Genomic DNA, 19,278 nt, shown 5'->3' on the forward strand with positions numbered 1-19,278 from the left:
TGACAGCCCCTGGGGATTTCTTTGATTTGAGAGTGTTGGGAGGACAACCTTTCCCTCTGCCAACTTAGGTGGGAGGGGTGGGGGTCCGGAGAAGATTAATAGGAGAAAAGACGGCGTGTGTGCATACACTGAGTGCGGGAGCACCGAGGCATGGGTAACTTACTGAAAAACCAGAGGTAAGGGTGTACATACCAATTTAACAAGGCGGGGAGGGGCTTAGAACTTCAAAGGACGGATGGTTCTGATGAGGCTGGTTTATACAATTTCTCTGGGAATGTCCCTGTGCCATCAGTGCCTCCCTGACTGAGGCCCCCCTGGAGGGGTGGGGGCGAGGGTTGTTGGGGTGGCAGTTGGTGCTAGTCAGATAAGGGCAGTCCAGGTGAGGCTTCTGTGCATCTGCTGTCACGTTGTTGGTCCCTTCAACAACAGAAGAACCTGGGGAGGAAGAAGAAGTGAGGGGAGGAAACAGGATAAGTGGATGTGGCCTTTTGGGAGCCCTAACACTTCTGCCTATCAGAGGAAGCAAAACCCTAGTCAGGAAGCCTCCCAAAACCCAATCAGGAAAAGCCACTCAGAGTTGCCAACTGCTCTGCGTTAGTTGTCCATCACTAGGTAACAAATCACCTTAAAACATCACAGCTTACACAATGAATGTTTATCGTCTCCAACAGTATCCAAGAGTTAGGAACTTGGAAGTAGCTTAGCTGGATGGTCCTGGCTCAAGGTCTCTCGGGAGGTTGTAATCAGTATGTCAAATGGGGCTGCTGTCATTTGAAGGCTTGGATGGGGTTATAGGATCCGCATCTAAGATGCCTCCTATCACCACTATTGGCAGGAGACCTCAGTTACTCACTGCATGAACCTGTGATATGGCTGCGTGTGTGTCTTTAGGGCATGGCACTAGCTTCCTCTGGAGTGAGCAGCCCCAGACAGGAAGGAACGCAGAAGTCATAATGTCTTTATTGAGCTGGGCTTAAAGGCATGTACTGTCACTTTCCTTGTTCTGTTGATCACCCAGATCAACCCTGGTACAAGGTGGGACACTATACCAGGCCACAAAAACCAGGAGATGGGGATCGCTGGACACTGTCTTAGAGGGTATCTACCCCACCGCCCCAAAAGAATGTTCACCTTGCCACTGGTCCAGATGTCAGCCCAGCTTAGGTACAGCCTTACAGAAGCCTCTCAGATGAAAATCCAGGGCACTAGGGTGGGATTTGGTGCTGCTGACCCCTGCCTTAGTCTGCCTCCTCACTGAAAAGCATACCCACTCAGAATTGGGTTGTGAGTCATCCCTGTGGTGGAGTAAAGACTACATGCAAGGCACTGTGTGGAAGAAGCACAGGAGGAGGGGGAGGGGGGAGGGGAGGAGGGAGGAGAGGAGAGGAGGAGGAGGGGGAAGTGGGGGGAAGGAGGAAAAGGAGGAAGAAGAGGAGGAGGAGGGTGAAAGCCATGCGGTTTTTTAATTGTAAGATGTTGGCCCAAGATCATAGAGGAGGGGACATGATGGGACTGAGGCAGTTCTGCAGGCTTCAGGGAGGAGATAGGACATGAATTAAGTCCTATCACCCAAGACCCTTCCTGAGTCCCAAGGTCAGATATGGGGAACTAGGGACAGCTTCCCACCGCTTCCTGCTGCTTCATGCCTCCCAGCCATTGCATATGCTCTTCCCTTCAGCAGCAATCCCTTTCCCCCATTCTTCCCCTTCTTGTTCACCCCATTTCTCCTTTCAGACCAGCTCAAGGAGCACTGCCTCCAATAAGCCATCCCTGATACCCTCTCATCTGATGTAGCTGCCCTCCACTATGGTCCCAAAGCATGCTTACCTCCCACAGATCTCTACCATACTTGACTCCACTCACCACCTGCTCACCATTAGACTTGAATCTTCTTGAGGGGAGGCAACAAGGTCCGATTCATACCATATGGTGCCTAGCACAGTGCCTGGTACATACTCACACTGAATATAGGTTTATAAAAGAAAAGGAGAATGCACAAGAGGAAGAGAGAGAAGGAGGATAGGCTCAGGAGATAGCAATAATGCATCATCTTTCCTCCCCTTCATTCCCAAGAGTAGGGCTTCAAGCAATATCAGAGCCGTTGGCCAGAACAACTCTCCTCTATCCCTCCACTGCCCAACCAACGTAAGCTGGACTATTCTAGTCTAGTCATTCAACACATTGTTTGAGATAGCATGCAGAAAAGAGGAGCTGCAGCAGTATTTGTTCCCAGAATATCTTGACTTTACTGGAGGAGCTTGAGACTACCCACAGGTGGAAAGCACCCCATGGTGACAATACCTGGTGACCCACCAGGTTCCCTGAAAGCAGCCAACAGTGCTGACTGGTGAATGTCTATGATTAAGTGACTGAAGGGCATAACAGGGTGACCCCAGAATAAGCTCAACTGTTGGAGGGAATCACAGGGGACTGAAGGTTTGGGGACACCTGATGTCCCCTGGAGTAGCCCAAGGCCACTCTCTGGCTCCACTCTGCCTAGACCCCTGAGTGATAGTTCTCTCTGCCAGCCCTGGGCACATGTTAGCCTTCTGGTTATTCATAGCCACTCACTCACATGCTCTTTCCACATGCATCAGGTTAATATTCTAACTATTAACTGGTGGCATGTTTTGGTTTGCTTTGGTTTTCTGTTTGTTGAAACCTTGTGTGCTGAGAGTGAATTAGCTATACTCCTTGGTTCAAGGCACACCATCTTCATTAGCATACGTGGGGCTCTTTTTATTTCACTTTTTTTTCCTTCCCTTTGTCCCATCCCTAGCCTCATTTTTTCCTTTTACCATTGCTGTGCTTCTGTGTCCTGCCAATCCATATTCCTATTTATATCGAGACCCAGTATTGGTATTATTGGTATTCGTATTATTGGTATTGTTTTGTGTGTACTTTTTTAAAGATTTATTTATGTACCTCTACATAAGAATGAATAAAGAAGATACGGTACATATATACAATGGGATATTATGCAGCCATCAGAAAGGACAAATACCCAACTTTTGTACCAACATGGATGAGATCAAAGGAGATTATGCTGAGTGAAATAAGTCAAGCAGAGAAAGTCAATTATCATATGGTTTCACTTACTTGTGGAGCATAAGGAATAATATGGAGGACATTAGGAGAAGGAAAGGAAAAGTGAATTGGGGTAAATCGGAGGGGGAGATGAACCATGAGAGACTATAGCCTCTGAGAAAAAAACCTGAGGGTTTTGGAGGGGAGGAAGTGGGGGGGATGGTTGAGACTGGTGGTGGGTATTGAGGAGGGCACGGATTGCATGGAGCACTCGGTGTGGCGCATAAACAATGAATCTTGGAACACCAAGAAAATGAAATACAAAAATAATTATAAATAAATAAATAAATAATTTATGTATTTATTTGTTTGTTTATTTATTGACAGACAGACACAGTGAGAGGGGGAACATGAGCAGGGGGCGTGGGAGAGGGAGCGGGAGAAGCAGGCTTCCTGCTCCAGGAAGCCCGTTGTGGGGCTCCATTCTAGGATCCTGGGATCATGACCTGAGCCAAAGGCAAACACTTAATGACTGAGCCACCCAGATGCCCCTTGTGTGTATTTTTTAAAACTATGCTGGAGCAGTCTTTAGGGGGATATATATATATATATATATATATATAGAGAGAGAGAGAGAGAGAGAGAGAGAGAAATATATATATATATATTTCTCTTCTCACTTGTCCAGTCAGCATGATGAGATTTTGAGATGGCACCAAGTTGATTTGAATAAACATGGACCAGAGCCTTTCTTTTATCTGCTGAATAGTACTCATCATTTCATAGAACATTTATCTGCTTTCCTCTTAATGAATTTCTAGGTGTTATGGTTTTTTTTCTTTTTCATTTTAATTGGCTCTCTGGTGTAAATAAATTTCTAGGTGTTTCCAAACCCTCACTATTACAAATGATTCTACAAGAACTTATTCACCTGTGTTTCTATGGGGGCTTGGGCAAGACTTTCTCTGGGTTCAGCGTCCAGGAGAGCCCAGCTGTAGGATCGACCTGTATTGTTTCACTTAATACTTCCAAACCGCTTCCCAGAAAGTTATACCTGTTAACATTCCCATGAGACTTTGTTTTCCTTCGCCTTCGGCAGCACTTGATATTACCCAACTTTTTAATATTTGCCAATCTGATGTGCATAAGACCTATACATCATAACCGAATTTTCCCCAATTTTTCCTTCCATCCCCATCTGTTGTTTCCCCGTTTAGTGTCAGATTGTTCTCCCGCCTGTGGGGAAGGGGTGCAATGGCCAAAAGCAGAAAAAGGGATTTCGCGGGGAGGGACATCATGAAAAGGAGAAGGAAAAGCAGGCATCCCCTTTGTCCCAGCCCTGCTTGACCAACAGGGAGCGAGCTGGGTGAGGAGAGCATTGGAAGGAAATTTCCTACGGGTTTCAGTCTCATAGCAAAACAGTGATGGCTGAATCAGGTGCCATAAATACGGACATGAGCCAGGTTTAAGGTCAATGGGGAGTGGCAGGGACCGTGTTTCCCTGGATGCCACCTTCCTCTAACACTTCTCAGCTCTGGCTGCAATATGGAGGTCTACCCCCGTGTTGCCAGATCTTTCCTTTTTTTTTTTCCAAGAGAATCTAAAACCAGATTTTTTATGTGGAAGCTCCCCTTTAAAAAGTTACTGTGGAAAGCTTCAAACACATTTAAAAATAAATAAATTAGTTTAATTAACTTCCTTGTACTCCTCCCCGAGTTTCCATAAAGGCCAATTTTGTTTCCTCTATTACCCCACCCGCTTCCCCCTTACCTTCAATTATTTTGCAGTAAATCCCAAACACACCATTTTCTTTGTATCGATAAGGACTCATGTTTCTAACTATGACACAATATCGTAACTAAACAAAACCCCAATAATTTCACATCAAATAGCCTGTCAGTGTGAAACGTTACAATTTTCTCATGAAGCTCATAAATATTTATTTTCTATTGCTTTGTTTTTTACAGTTTGTTTAAAACAGGATGCAAAGTACATGCATTGCAAGTGATTGGTGATTCTAAGTGTCTTTTCATCTACAGGGTTGATCCCCATGTTTTTGTCCCTTGCAATGTATTTGTTAAAGAAGCGAGGTTTTTTGTCATATAATCTCCTACAGTCTGGGTTTTGCTGGGGTCATTTAACATGCTTCTCTGTTTTCTACATTTCCTGATAACCGGTAGTTGGATCGAAAAGCCAAAGCTCTGCTTTAAAAAAAAAAAAAAAAAAAGTGCGTCATCTTTTGAAAAGAATCTTTAAATACTCTCTGGGCCAGACAAAATACCTGCTGGACTGGATTTGACCTACGTGCTACTGATTTGCTTCCTCTGGCTTAGATGTTGGTAATGATGGACAAAAGGCTTCAGGAACCTCCGTCCTGAGCTGAGCCCCAAGGAGAGAGCAACAACCCAAAAGAACATGTAGGATCTGAGAGCAGGAGGCCCTGCGCCTCACTTTTCAGAGAGAATCGTAGTCAGAGAGGTGGCAAAACCCCAGAGAAGGGAGGAGGATGTGCACTTGTTGAGGTCAGGCGGAGGGATTTTGCCGGTCCTCATGTGGGGGCATACAGGGCTAGAGAGATGCCCTGTGCTGAGAAAGCCTGCATCTCCATAGCAACCAAGGAGCATCTGCCTGGCTCCACCCCCATGCCATGGGAAGTCCTCCAGACCGGGACAACCCAGGGAAAAGGAGGAAGATTCCAAATGGCTAGGCTGAAGATCAGAACTTCTTGTTTGGAAAGGAAGCCTGGGTGGCTCAGTGGGTTAAAGCCTCTGCCTTCGGCTCAGGTCATGATCCCAGGGTCCTGGGATCGAGCCCTACATTGGGCTCTCTGCTCTGCAGGGAGCCTGCTTCCTCCTCTCTCTCTCTCTCTCTCTCTGCCTGCCTCTCTGCCTACTTGTGATCTCTGTCTGTCAAATAAATAAATATAATCTTTAAAAAAAAAAAAAAGTCCAGTTGTAGTAAGGCAAACAGAGTAGTTTAGGTTTCTTCGACACCTGACTTTGCAGACTGAGTCTTGTACCCATCACACACGGAAGCTCCTGGGGACCCCTTAACCCCCCTGCACCACACCTCAGAGCCGAGCATTGGGGGGCAGTGGTCTCTTTCCTGTCAGAAAACGTGACAGAGGAGAAGATCACTCAGAGACCACTACTGATCCTGGAAATTCTCCTTCTGCTTGATTTTGATGGAAATATTCATCTAACTTTCTGGATTTTGTCTTTTTAAAAAACATTTGAGTGTACTTCAGAATTAATTTACTAATGGATTTTTTTTTTCAATCTGAACTGAGGCTCTTGTTTTTAGTAGAAGAATTATGACTACATTCATTTACCATTATGTTTAGTCATTTTCTGGGTTCATATTTCGTTTCAATTTTTGTATTTCCTTGTCTCTTTTCCATTAAATATTTTGTTTATTTGTACTCTGCAAGTAAGTATGTATGGTAAGTCATTTTTTTTTTTCAGCAGTCATGGGCAACTAACTTCATGAAAAAAGTCAACTTATAGAAAGTGAGATCAGGCCTGTAGTTACCAGAGGTGGGATGTGGGGGCAGGGAAGTTGGAGGAAGGTGATCAAAGGGTATAAACTTCTAGTCATAAGAGAAATAAGCACCAGGGATGTAACGTACAACACAATGACTAGAGCTAACAGTGCTATATAACACATACAAGAAAGTTATTAAGAGGGTAAATCCTAAGAGTTCTCATTATCAGGAGAAAATTGTTTTCCTATTTTTCCTTTCTTACTTTTTATTGTATTTATATGAGAGGAGGAGAGATGTTAGCTGAACCCATTGTGGCAATCATTTCATCAAGCCATCATGCTATATACCTTAAGCTTATAGTGATGGATATCGATTATTTCTCAATAAAACTAGGAAAAAAAGAAATAAGGGGGAAAATTCCATTTCTTTATGGATAATTTTTTTTAAAGATTTTATTTCTTTGAGAGAGAGAAAACAGGAGGGAGAGGAAGAGAATCCAAAGTAGACTCCATACTGAGCACAGAGCCCAGTGTGGGGCACAATCTCACAGTCATGAGATCATGACCTAAGCCAAAACCAAGAGTGGGACCCTCAATCAACTGAACCACCCAGGCACTCCCTTTATGGCTAATTTCGTAGGTTAGTTGACTGATGCTTGCTTTGATCACTCTTTAAGTGTGTTTTATACTCTACTTTTCAAGTGTATGTACAACACATCCTTTCCTCTAGTAACTGATTTCTCTGAAAGGGCAGTTATTGAATGTCTTAATATTTGTGGCAGATTAAGTTTGGATCCAGGATCATAGGAAGTTCATGCATCCCGGGCAGATAAAGATATGAAGTTAGAAATTTTGTTTCCCAGAAATCCATATTGTCCAGAACTATCTAGGAAATCAGCTGAATATGCATGAAAGCACATGATCATATGGTTTACATTCTTCCATCTGGTCCAAAGAATAGTATCTGTCCAATCTCTTGCTAAACCACAATAAATCGTAATTTGCTATTCTCTGTATCTACTGGTTTAGTAATTCTGTTTAAATAGAAATCTGGCTAGTTAGGTATCCATTTATTTCTTCATTCAATTATAATTTCTAAAGATAGATAATAAGAAAAACAAACAAAAAAACCTTTCTTTTCTATATTTAGTCCTAATAACACTCAGAACTTTAAACTCTCTTCTATGGAAAAACTTTTTTTTTTTTTTTTTTGGTTTTACACCCCATAAAAAAAAAAAAAAAAAAAGGAAGAACTATTCAAAAGAATGAGTAAGATCATCATATAACGGAAAAGATATGTTTAACAATGAAGTGTCAGGGACTCTGAGTATATATGATCCCAATGTATAGTTATAAAACAAGCAAAGCAAAAATTGGCATAAACACAAGGAAATTTCATTCCAGAAAACACAATTGTAGGAAGAGATCTTGCTGTGCTATCCTCAGTTATGCTTGAATTCAGTTGCACAATAACAGAAATGTAAACATGGCAGCTGAACCGAATGGAATATTTCCCCCAAGAAACAAGAAGTCTAGCATGAGGCCTCCAGGGCCAATGCAGAGGCAGTGGAAGTTATCAAGTATCCAGGCTCCTCTTAACTTCATACTTTGCTACAGTGTGCTGTTCTTGACCTTCAAGTGTAGCAGAATAGGCCTCTCTGACATAAAGATTATTTTGAGCTAAAGGCAATTGAGAAGTAAATACAAGAAAAGTCCCTTGCCCTCCCCATTTGCCTAAAAACAGGACATAAATTTGCAAAGGTGTCCCCCCCTCCACCACAAGTACAGAAGTTAATCACTGGAAACAACTTAAACCCTTATCTGCCTGAAGACAGCCCCAGAGGAATCTATATGACACCCCGACTCACTAGCTCTTATCTTCCATTACTTTCCTCAGACATTTACCTTCACAGTTTGCGGTCCTAGAAACTCACAGTCCTCTTCCTTCCTCTTGTCACTTCTCTAAAAATGTATTGTTCTTTTCTTGAGATGTTATATAAGACCAAGTTGTAACTACCTCTTTGAATTACTCCCATGTGTATGCATGAAGCAAGGGCTAAGAGACTTCTGATGGTGTTTCCCTTGTGACTCTGTCTTTTGCCAAATTTATCGGGTGCCACCTGGAGAACCTAGGAGGTAGGAGGAAGAAGAAAGTTTTTTTCCTCCTCTACAAGCTCAGTATGTAAGATGGCCCCTATGCCTCCAACCATTGATTCCGCCTTCCAGGCAGGAAGATGGGGAAAGATTGAGGGTGGAAGTCATGTGACAGCCAAATTAGTCCCTCTTAATTAGGAAAGCAACAGCTTTCCTGGAAATTCCAAATAGCCTCTCATTTGCGGCTCACTGGGCCTCAACTAGTTCACCTGGCCACTACTCGCTGCAAGTGAGGTAGGATTTTTACCAGGGTGCATTGCCATCCTGAACAAAAGTAGTTATCTTAATAAGGAAAATGGAGAAAATGTATATCAGATAAGATATCAAGTAGCAGCATCTGCCCCACATGTATCAACCAAGAGTTCGAATGTTTGTGTTTCCCCCCACCCCAAAATTCATGTGCTGAAGCTCCAGCCCCCAGTCGGATGGTATTTGGACATGGGGCCTTTGGGAGGTTATCAGGTTGAGATGAGATCATGAGAGTGGAATCCTCAGGTTGGGATTAGTGCCCTCACAGAAAGAGGAACAGAGTGATCTCTCTTTCCATGAGCACTCACCAGGGAAACGCCATGTGAACACGGTGAGCTGTGTCTGCAAGCTGGAAAGCAGTCCTCACCAGACGCTGAAATCTGCTGTCCCCTTGATCTTGGACTTTGCAGCCTCGAGAATTGTGAATATTGCACATCTGTTATTCAAACCACCCAGTCTATGGTATTTAATTACAGTAACCTGAGCTAAGACAACCAGCAAAAGCAAATGAGGAAAGGCAGTACAGTGGAGACATTCAGAATAAAGAAGCAGAAAAACCTAGTCTAGCCCCAGCTCCACCACTTGTTCACTGAGGGACTCTGGGAAAGTTTGCCCAAATTCCAACCCTTGTATTTCCAGAGTATGCCAGGACAACATTAGTGAGGTCTACTTCATAGGACTGTTGCAAAGGTTATATTGGTTGCCCCAGTCCACTGCCTTGTACAGAGTTTGAGCTCAGTTCATAGTCGGTATGTATGTCTACTCAGGATTGTATGGCTCTCAGGAGCTGTGTCTGCTCTACTCAAAATGAATTCAGACTTAACTTTCTAAAGCACTCCAGTCTATTCAATACATATTTACAAAAGGCCCACAGTGTGCCTGGAATTGGGGAAGCCCAGGTAGACCAGGCATGGTTTCCACCTTGGGGAATATGGCAGAGACCAAGGCTACCCACCCACTATCTAGTCTCCTCTTCTTTCTTAGGAGCAGATGACTTCGATTTTGTTCAGGGTACTAGTGCACCCAGCTAAAGGATGGCATGCCCCAGCTTTTCTTGCAGTTAGGTCTGCTCATCTACGGCCAAAGAAAGGAAATGTGAAACTTGCAGAAGGACTTCTGCAGGGAGCTGATTCAGCTGGAAGGAGAGCTTTTTGTCCTTTTTGTCTTTATCTTCCTATTCCAGGAAAGCAGATATGGCAGCTGAGCTCAAACAGTCAATTCTGAGACTGGCAGAGAAGAAAGAGAGAAGCAATGTAGGTGCCCGGTGACTCTGGGAGCCACTGTTCCAGCCCTAGGCTGCTAGATGTCTTAGAGAGACAGAACCCTTATCTTTGTAAGTTACTGTTATTAGAATTTTCTGCTGTATGCAGCCAACCCAAATCCTACATAGTGTAAGGATTTTCAGTGAGATCCATACCTCTCTCTATTCCCTCTTCGACTTCTCTGCTTGCTTAGGGTTAGACTCCTGACTCATTGTGCAGGAGATGCACTATTTCTCCTTATCTCTGGCCTGTCATACCAGCTATTATCTTAACTATTTTAGTAACTTACAAGTTGTTTGAGTGGTGCCCTTCTTCACTTTTCCCGGAACCAGTGTCCTCCAAGTAAGTGTACTCAGAGATGTTATTCAACCTTTAGTTTGGACCTCCAGGCTGTCCCAGCTGAGAAAAAGTATCTTGAGATAGAGTTAATGGATAGTGTATACTCTGTATGATTTCCAACTGTCCACAGCAAAATTGCCCATATGGTCTCATATATCACATACCAGGCCACAGACATCATCTCAACTAGTTCAAAAAGATCAGAGATGATACATGCTAAGTTCTCTGGCCACAATAAAATGAAATACAAAGCAACAACCAAAACAAATAAAAAGAAACCAACTACTTGGACATCTAAAAATTCTTCCTGAATCGATAATTGAATTGGAAAGGAACACAAGAACACCAAAGAAGTTTATTCAGAAAATAATAGTGATTAAAATACACCACAGTGATCTCCATGGAATGTGTTCAAAGCAGTACTTTCAGGAAACTTTATAATTTAAAGTGCTCTTTTTGGTGGTTGATAAAAAGAGAACATTTTATAAATAATTCAACTGAAGATATTAGAAAGGAATAGGAACACAAGCCAAACTAAAGAGGAAAAAATTAGGGACACTTAGGTTGGTCATTCAGTTAAGTGTCTGACCCTTAGTTTCAGCTCAGGTCATGATCTCAGGGTTGTGGTATTAAGTCCTACGCTGGGCCCCCAGTCCAGCCCCCACATGCTGTCCCATCTCAGGCTCCAGTTCTGCACTTAGCGCAGAATCTACTTGGGATTTTCTCCCTTTCTGTCTTCTTCCCTCTCTGCCTCTCTCCCTGCTCCCACACACATGTGCATCCTCTCTGTCTAAAATAAATGAAAATCTTAAAAAAAAAAAAAAGAGGGAAGATATGATAAAAACAAGAGATCATTTTGAAAGTGAAAAATAATTTCAATGGGCTCAATAAATAAACCAAAAGCCAAGTATTAAAAGCTATAATTCAATGACATTTAAAAGCTGTAATTCAATGGCATTTGAAATGAGAAAGGAGACACCAACCACTATATAAAAATTTAAATATAGGGGCTCCTGGGTGGCTCAATTGGTTAAGCAGCTTAGGTTGTGATCCCCAGTTCCTGGAATTGAGCCCCGCATCACACTGGGCTCTCTGTTCAGCAGGGAATTGGCTTCTCCCTCTCCCACTCCTTGTCCCTCTCCCTCTGCTGCTCCCTCTGCTGTTCCCCCTATTTGTGCTCTCTCATTCTCTCAAATAAACAAGATCTTTTAAAAAATTCTCAAATATAAATTAGAACATAAAAATACAAGCTCATAACATTTGAGCATACAGACGAAAAGAATTTTTTGTAATATAAACCTCCAAAGTTAATCTAATATATGTATATATTTATATATATTTTTTAAGATTTTATTTATTTATCAGAGAGAGAGATGGGGAGAGAGCGAGCATAGGCAGACAGAATGGCAGGCAGAGGCAGAGGGAGAGGCAGGCTCCCTGCTGAGCAAGGAGCCCGATGTGGGACTTGATCCCAGGACGCTGGGATCATGACCTGAGCCGAAGGCAGCTGCTTAACCAACTGTGCCACCCAGGCGTCCCATAATATATATTAAAATAATAACTTGAGAAGGGGGAAGACATGTGGAAAGTTATTCAACTAGAAGTGTCCAGGTACATATAAACACGTGTTAGTTTTTTATTGCTGTGTAATTATCACAAACTTATTGGCTTAAAACAATACAGAGTTATTATCTTATAGTTTTCCTGGCTCAGGTGTCTGGGTACATTAGCTGGGCCCATGGCTCAGAGTTTCCCAGGTGATGTTCAAAGTGTTGGCGCCATCATGTTCTCATCTGGAGGCCTGACTGAGGAAAAATCAACTTCTAAGCTTGTTGGTTGTTGGCAGAATTCATTTCCTGGCGGCTATATGATTAGGGCCCTGCTTCTCATGGACTGTTGGCTATCTTCATGTCCTGTGGCCACCTGCAGTTCATTCCATGTGGTCCTCTCCATAGGTAGTTCACAACATGGCAATTTGCTTCTGTCAGGCCAGCAAGAGAATCTTGCCAGTCCACCTAGACTGTCTTATATGATGAATGTGATCAAATACGGATATCTCATCACCTTAGCCATGGCGTATTGGTTAGAAGCAAATCACAGGTTCCACTGGCATTTAATGGGAGAGGATTGATTGATTATCCAAGAACATTACTCATCAGAAGTTACCTTTGATGCATCCACCACAATACGGGTGAAGGCTAAACCCTCCTACACTTTCAAAGGCTCATTTCCGACCTTGAAAAGTGGCAAGCAAGAGTTCTGTCTCTTAAGACAAGGCTGAAGATTTCAAAGAGGCGTGTGCGGCAGGCAAAATAAACCTTTAAGACCAAAGCCTCAGACTCTCATCCTTAGGCACTCATCCCAGACTGGCTATATCCCAGTCTATAGTCACTCCGACCTTGGCCCTCCACTTCTTTTCCTTCAATTTAAACCCAGCTACTATACTGTCAGTCCTTGGCTTTAGTCTTGGTTTGACAAGGAGTTGTCAAGTCCTTGGGTTGACAAGGAGCTACCTCAATGGAGATCTGCTCTCTCCCCGGCTGTCTCGCTCTCCCGTGAAGGCTGTAGGTACAATACATTCAGCTTTAGGGATCTAGTGACTTTTTAAGCCCTTGCTCTTTGGTCTCCTTTCCTGTCTTATAAGCTGTCCTTGCAAAACTGTTACAGATATTCTGAGTCACATGCAGAAGGGGCTGTCCAATGATGCTGTGAAAAATGGGATTGTGGGCTACACTTGATCAAGTCTTGCTTGGCAGAAGCTCTCTAGGGATGGACTGAGCTGGAGCTGGAAAGGTCTGAGGCTGATTTTTGTTAGTGCTGACAAAGATCAGGTGTAATTCTTGGTCTGTTTTTATGGGATGGTAAGAGAGTTGCTGAGGAACAGACTTGGTATTTACTAAAATGTAATGGGCCTTAAAGCATCTCTGCTCTACCTCATTTTGGAACCTTGAAAAATATGTCCTTGAACTATGCATAGTTCACGCTAGGTTGTAAACCTCCGTATGACTTGATCCCAAAATTTAGTAAATAAAATGCACAAATAAAGAATAGGTTTGTGTGGCCATGTGTTCTCAGTGCAGCAATAGCACCGTGCATTCCAATGGAGTCATTTGGTTCTTGAATGGGCTAAAAAAAAAAAACAAAACAAAAAAAAACTTCCTTTTTTTTTATGTAGAAAGTGCAGATATAGAGTATATATAGTAGATATATTGATATATATAGCTTTTTGTGGCATTGAAATTACATGGATGCACAGTTAAGAAAAAAAATGCTTAAAAGTTCTCTTTAGGTGGGAAATAATAGGAAATTTGAGCAGCACTGCTCCAGGAAATATTCACCTATAGATAGATGCCATCCACAAATTTTACATTAAAATATACAAGACATTTTATCAAGGGCATTATGCTAAGTGAAATAAATCAGACAGAAAAAGACAAATGCCATATGCTCTCTCTTATATGTGAATCAATTGATCAATAATCAAGCTCACAGACACAGAGAAGGGATCAGTGGTTGCCAGGGGCAGAGAGAGGAGGTAGGGAAAAGGGGTAAACTGTTTTTATTTAAATAAATTCAATTAAAAAAATGTATACATAAAATGTTTCTTATGAACATGTTATGGGAAACATTATACCATGACCAAAGGGACTTTATCTTAAGAATGATGGGAATATTTGACACAAAGGCAAGTATTAATAATACCTACATTACAGGTGGTAATTAATACTACCTACATCACTGGATTAAATAATGAAAAATACAATGATTTCAACAGATGCTGAAAAAACCTTTGATAAAATTCAGTAGGTACTTCTCATTTAAAAAAGGGGGAGAATAGAAATATATTACAATAGCAAAATATAGAGCTATTTAAGACAGAGCTGGTTTATCTTTCATGCAAAGCAGAAGCATTGTTATTAAAAAGAGGAATAAAACAGAAACCTTGACCCCAGCCACCTAAAAGATCATCCGGGAAGGCTTCCTCCTACCTACAAGTCTTCCTGTATCTATTTGGCTACTGTCCTTCATCTGGAGGGCCTGGAGGTCAACATTAACCTCCAAACTAGGAATATTTTCTTATGGCAGCTTTCTGAATCTCTGGCACCTGGGCATATCTATCTTTCTGGGTGCTTGAATCCTTGGGAAGTCTGACTTCTCTTGTTATAGTCTTACCAAGCTCATTGGCTTAACCCTGTTTCCATCCTTACATATCTTCAAGCGTCATCTAGTTTCCTCGGAATTACAGATCTCCACACCAGGCCTCAGACAGATGGCAACCCTGATCAGGGCTTTGGTCCCCCTCATCCACCCTGTTGTTCCCATCTGCTGTAGATTTTTCACTCCCTCTTGGACCTCAACAAGATTGTACTACTCTTGAAGATTGTTCATGCAGATTCTTTCCCTTACACCTTCTGTTTATTTGTACGTACTTCCATAACTGGTGATTTGCCAACACCCTTTGGGAGCTTGTACTAGTCATGGATCTTAGTTGCAAACAACAAAAACTAACTTCAGCAGAAATGAAATTAACATAGGGTATCACATTAGTTTGCTAGGGCTGTCATAATAAGCACCCACAAAGTAGCTTAAGCAACAGAAATTGTCTCAATTCTGGAAGCTAGAAGTCTGAAATTAGGGTGTTGGCAGGGTTGGTTCCTTTAGAAGACTGTGAGAGAATTAGTTTCATGCCTCTCCCTTAGTTTCCAGTGGTCTGCTAGCAATCTTTGGATTCCTTGGCTTGTACATCTTTGCCTTCATCTTCATAGGGCACTTTCTCTGTGTATGTATCTGTGTCTAAATTTCCTCTTCTTATAGGGACAAGAGTCATATAGGATTAGAGGCCTATTCTACTTTAGTACAACCTCATCTTAACTAATTACTTCCACAAAAAACCCATCTGCAAGTGAGATCACTTATTTATTTATTTATTTGACAGGCAGAGATCACAAGTAGGCAGAGGCAGTCAGAGAAAGAGAGAGGTGGAAGCAGGCTCCCTGCTGAGCAGAGAGCCGGAATTGGGGCTTGATCCCAGGACTCTGGGATCATGACCTGAGCCAAAGGCAGAGGCTTTAACCCAGTGAGCCACCCAGGTGCCTAAGATCACATTCTTAAGTACTAAGGGTTAGGACTTCAACATATGAATTTCTAGGGGACACAACTCAACTCTTAACAGATATACTATTAGTAGCTCATAGGATCAGCACCAGGGCCAGAGTACCAGGTTTGAACAGGAGCAAAGGAGGAGATGGTCAAGATGATGCATCAGGAGCAGACAGTCTAGAACTCTGGGACTCACCAAGAGGGCACATCTGCCATGACTGCTGCTAACCTCTTGCAGCTAGTCATTACAGCTGCTCTGCTAGGTCAGGTCCTTAGGAAGCCCTGCTGGGGTCTCAGGCTTGAGATTCCTATACAGCCACTTATAATGCCAGTCCAAGAGAGGCATCTGACTGGCCAAGTCTGGGCCACAAGCTCACACTCTAGCTGCTAAGGGGCAAGAAAAAGCAGACTGAGCTCTCTCTTTCTGTCGTGAGAAACAGTCTTGGCTCCATTGTATATAAAGAGTCTCTCACAGCAACAAGGGTTTTGAGATGGACAGATGTTCTGGATTTCTTTCCAGAGAAATAGAACCAAGAGATGAGTGATGATAATAGACTGATTAGACAGATAGATAAATAGAAGATATTTATTGTAGGAATTGGCTCACACAATTATGGAGACCAAGAAGTCCCAATCTGCCATCTGCAAGCTAAAAAACAAAAACAAAAACAAAAAACAAACCATAAAAAAGGCTGTGATGTAATTCAGTCTAAGTCTGAAGGCCTGAGAACCAGGGGAGTTGATAAGTCTGAATCCAAAGACCCATGAATTGGAGAACCAATGAAGAAGTCCCAGTCTAAGTCCTAAGAACCAGGAGTGCCAATGTCTGAAGTCAGGAGAAGATGGATGTCCCAGCTTAAACAAAAAGAACAAATTCACCCTTCCTCTACCTTTTGGTCCTATTTTGTCCCTCAGTGGATTGGATGATGCCTACCTCATTGGTCTTTACTCAGTCTACTGATTCAAATGCTAATCTGTTCCAGAAACGACTTCATAGGCACACTCAGAAATAATGTGTTAACAACTGTCTGGGCATCCCTTGCCCAATCTAGCTAATGCATAAAACTATCATGGCAAACAAAACAAATGTTTACAAGCTGTTTGCCAAATCCAGTTCACAGTGGTCTTCAAAGTATGGAACACCAGTGGTCTTCAAAGTATGGAACACCAGTCATGGGTATTTCCTGGGAACTTAGAAATGTAAATTCTTGGTCCTTCTCCAGATATACTGAATCAGAAATACTAGGGTGGGGCCTAGCAAACTTTTTAACAAGTCTTCCAGGAGATTCTTTCCTTTCTTCCTTTTTATTTTTTTTATAGCTCAATTGAGGTGTAATTGACATACAATAAATTAACCTTGAAGTTCACACTTCAGTGAGTTTAACATATGTATATACCCATAAAACCATCACCACAATCAAGATAATGCACATATTCATCACCCCTGATGTTTCTTCAACCCCCATTGTCCTCTCCTTCCCCTTTCCACACACACTCCCAACATCCTAAAGCAACCTCTGATCTTGTGTTGCTCTAGATTAGTTTGCAATGTTTATAATTTTACACATATAGAAGTATTATTCCTGTCTTTTATTTTTGAGATTTTATTTTTTTAGGGGTACCTGGGTGGCTCAGTCATGATCTAAGTCTTTGGCTCAGGATCCTGGGATCCAGGACAAATCAGGCTCTCTGCTCAGAGGGGAGCCTGCTGCTCCCTCTGCTTGTGCTGTCTGTCAAATAAATAAAATCTTTTTTTTTTTTAAAAGGTATTTTTTTAAGTAATCACTGCATCCAACATGGGACTCAAACTCACAACCCCAAGATCAAGAGTCACACACTTTACCTACTGAGCCAGCCAGGTGCTCCTTTGTCTTCTTTTATTCAGCATAATAAATTTCAGTTCATCCATGTTGTATTTTGTGTCAATTCCATTCCTTTTTGAAGCTGAGTAGTGTTCCTTTATGTGGATATACTTAATTTGTTTAACCATTAACCTCTTTATAAACACTTGGATTGTTTCCAGTTTGGGGCTGTTATAAATAAAGCCACTATAACATTCATGCACAAGTCTTTGTATGGACATAGGCTTTCATTTCTTCTGTGTAAATACCTAGAAGTGGAATGACTGGATTATATGGTAGGAGTATGTTTATCTTTTAAAGAAACTGCCAAACTTTATTCCAAAGTAGTTGTTCTTTTTTGCATTCCTATCACTAGCTTCCAGTTCCTCCATACTTGGTAAGATCATCAGTCTTTTAAAATCTTAACCGTTCTGAAAAGTGTGTAGTGGTATCTCATTGGAGTTTTTGTCTCTTTGTTTATTTGTTTAAATTTTTACAGTACTTTTTTTTAAGATTTTATTTATTTATTTATCAGGCAGAGATCACAAGTAGGCAGAGAGGCAGGCAGAGAGAGAGAAGAAGGGAAGCAGGCTCCCTGCTGAGCAGAGAGCCCAATGCGATGAGGGGTTCGATCCCAAGACCCTGAGACCCTGAGACCCTGAGACCATGACCTGAGCTGAAGGCGGAGGCTTAACCCACTGAGCCACCCAGGCACCCCTCTCATTGGAGTTTTTATCTCCATTTCCCTAACGCCTAACAATGTTAAGCTTCTTCATGTGGTTATTTGCCATCTGTTTATCTTCTTTGGTGAACTATCTATTCAAATCTTTCACCTATTTTTTTTTATTGGATTGTTTGTCTCATTGAGTTACAAGAGTTTTTCATATATTCTAGATAAATGTCTTTTGTCCAACAGTATTTTGCAAATATTTTCTCCCAGTCTGTGGCTTTTCTTTTTTTTTCATTTGGTAACAGTGCTTTTTTGAAGAGCAAAAGTCTTAAATTTTCATGATATCTAATTTATCAATATTTTTCTTTTATAGTTTGTACTTTCTGTGTTATATTTAAGAAATTTTGCTAAACCCAAGCCTACTAAGATTTCCTACTAAATTTTCTTCTATAGATTTTAGCTCTTAAATTTAGGTCTATGATCCATTTAAAGCTAATTTTTAAAGAAACTTTATTTTGATATAGGTCAGAAGAGCTGCAAAAATAGTACATGCTTCACCCAGTTAACAACTTACATAAGCCATAGTGCAATTACCAAATGAGAGAAATTAACATTTATTAACTAAACTATTGATTTTATTTAAATTTCACCCATTTTACCCCTACTATTCTTTTTTTGTTCTAGCCTAGTTGCAACTCCTTAGTCTCTTCCAATCTATGATGATTCTTCAATCTTTCCTTGGCCTTCAACTTAATTTTTATATAAGATATAAGTCAAGGTTCATCTCTTTGCATAGGGCTCTTTAATTATTCCATACCATCTCTTGAAAAAGATTATCCTTTCCCTCACTGAATGGCCTTGAAAGTTTTGTTGAAGATCAATTGATCACATATGTGTGGGTCTATTTCTGGACTCTTTGTTCTGTTCTACTGAGATCTTTATTTGTCTGCCTTTATACCAATACAATATTGTCTTGATTTTTGTAGCTTTATAATTCTGAAAACAAGTGAAATTAGTCCTCCAACTTTGTTCTTCCTCTTTCAAAGTTGTCTTGGCTATTCCAGGTCCTTTAGATCTCCTGATGAATTATAGAACTGGCTTTTAAATTTCTGCAAAGAACCTTCTGGGATTTTGATTGGGATTGCATTGAATC

At 41.6% G+C, this 19,278-nt stretch overlaps 1 protein-coding gene across 2 annotated transcripts in view; it reads right to left on the reverse strand.

Moving 5' to 3' along the window:
- The window catches only part of B3GNT2 (UDP-GlcNAc:betaGal beta-1,3-N-acetylglucosaminyltransferase 2), a 165,430-nt gene that overhangs the window by 4,362 nt on the left and 141,790 nt on the right, over window positions 1-19,278 (reverse strand). For both annotated transcript variants that reach the window (XR_009405374.1, XR_009405375.1), the window contains one exon: window positions 193-435. The gene's annotated coding sequence lies outside the window, so the exon portion shown is untranslated. The remainder of the gene's footprint in view (window positions 1-192; window positions 436-19,278) is intronic.

Source organism: Mustela nigripes, chromosome 7 (assembly GCF_022355385.1).
Source record: "Mustela nigripes isolate SB6536 chromosome 7, MUSNIG.SB6536, whole genome shotgun sequence".
NCBI classification, from domain to species: Eukaryota; Metazoa; Chordata; class Mammalia; order Carnivora; family Mustelidae; genus Mustela; species Mustela nigripes.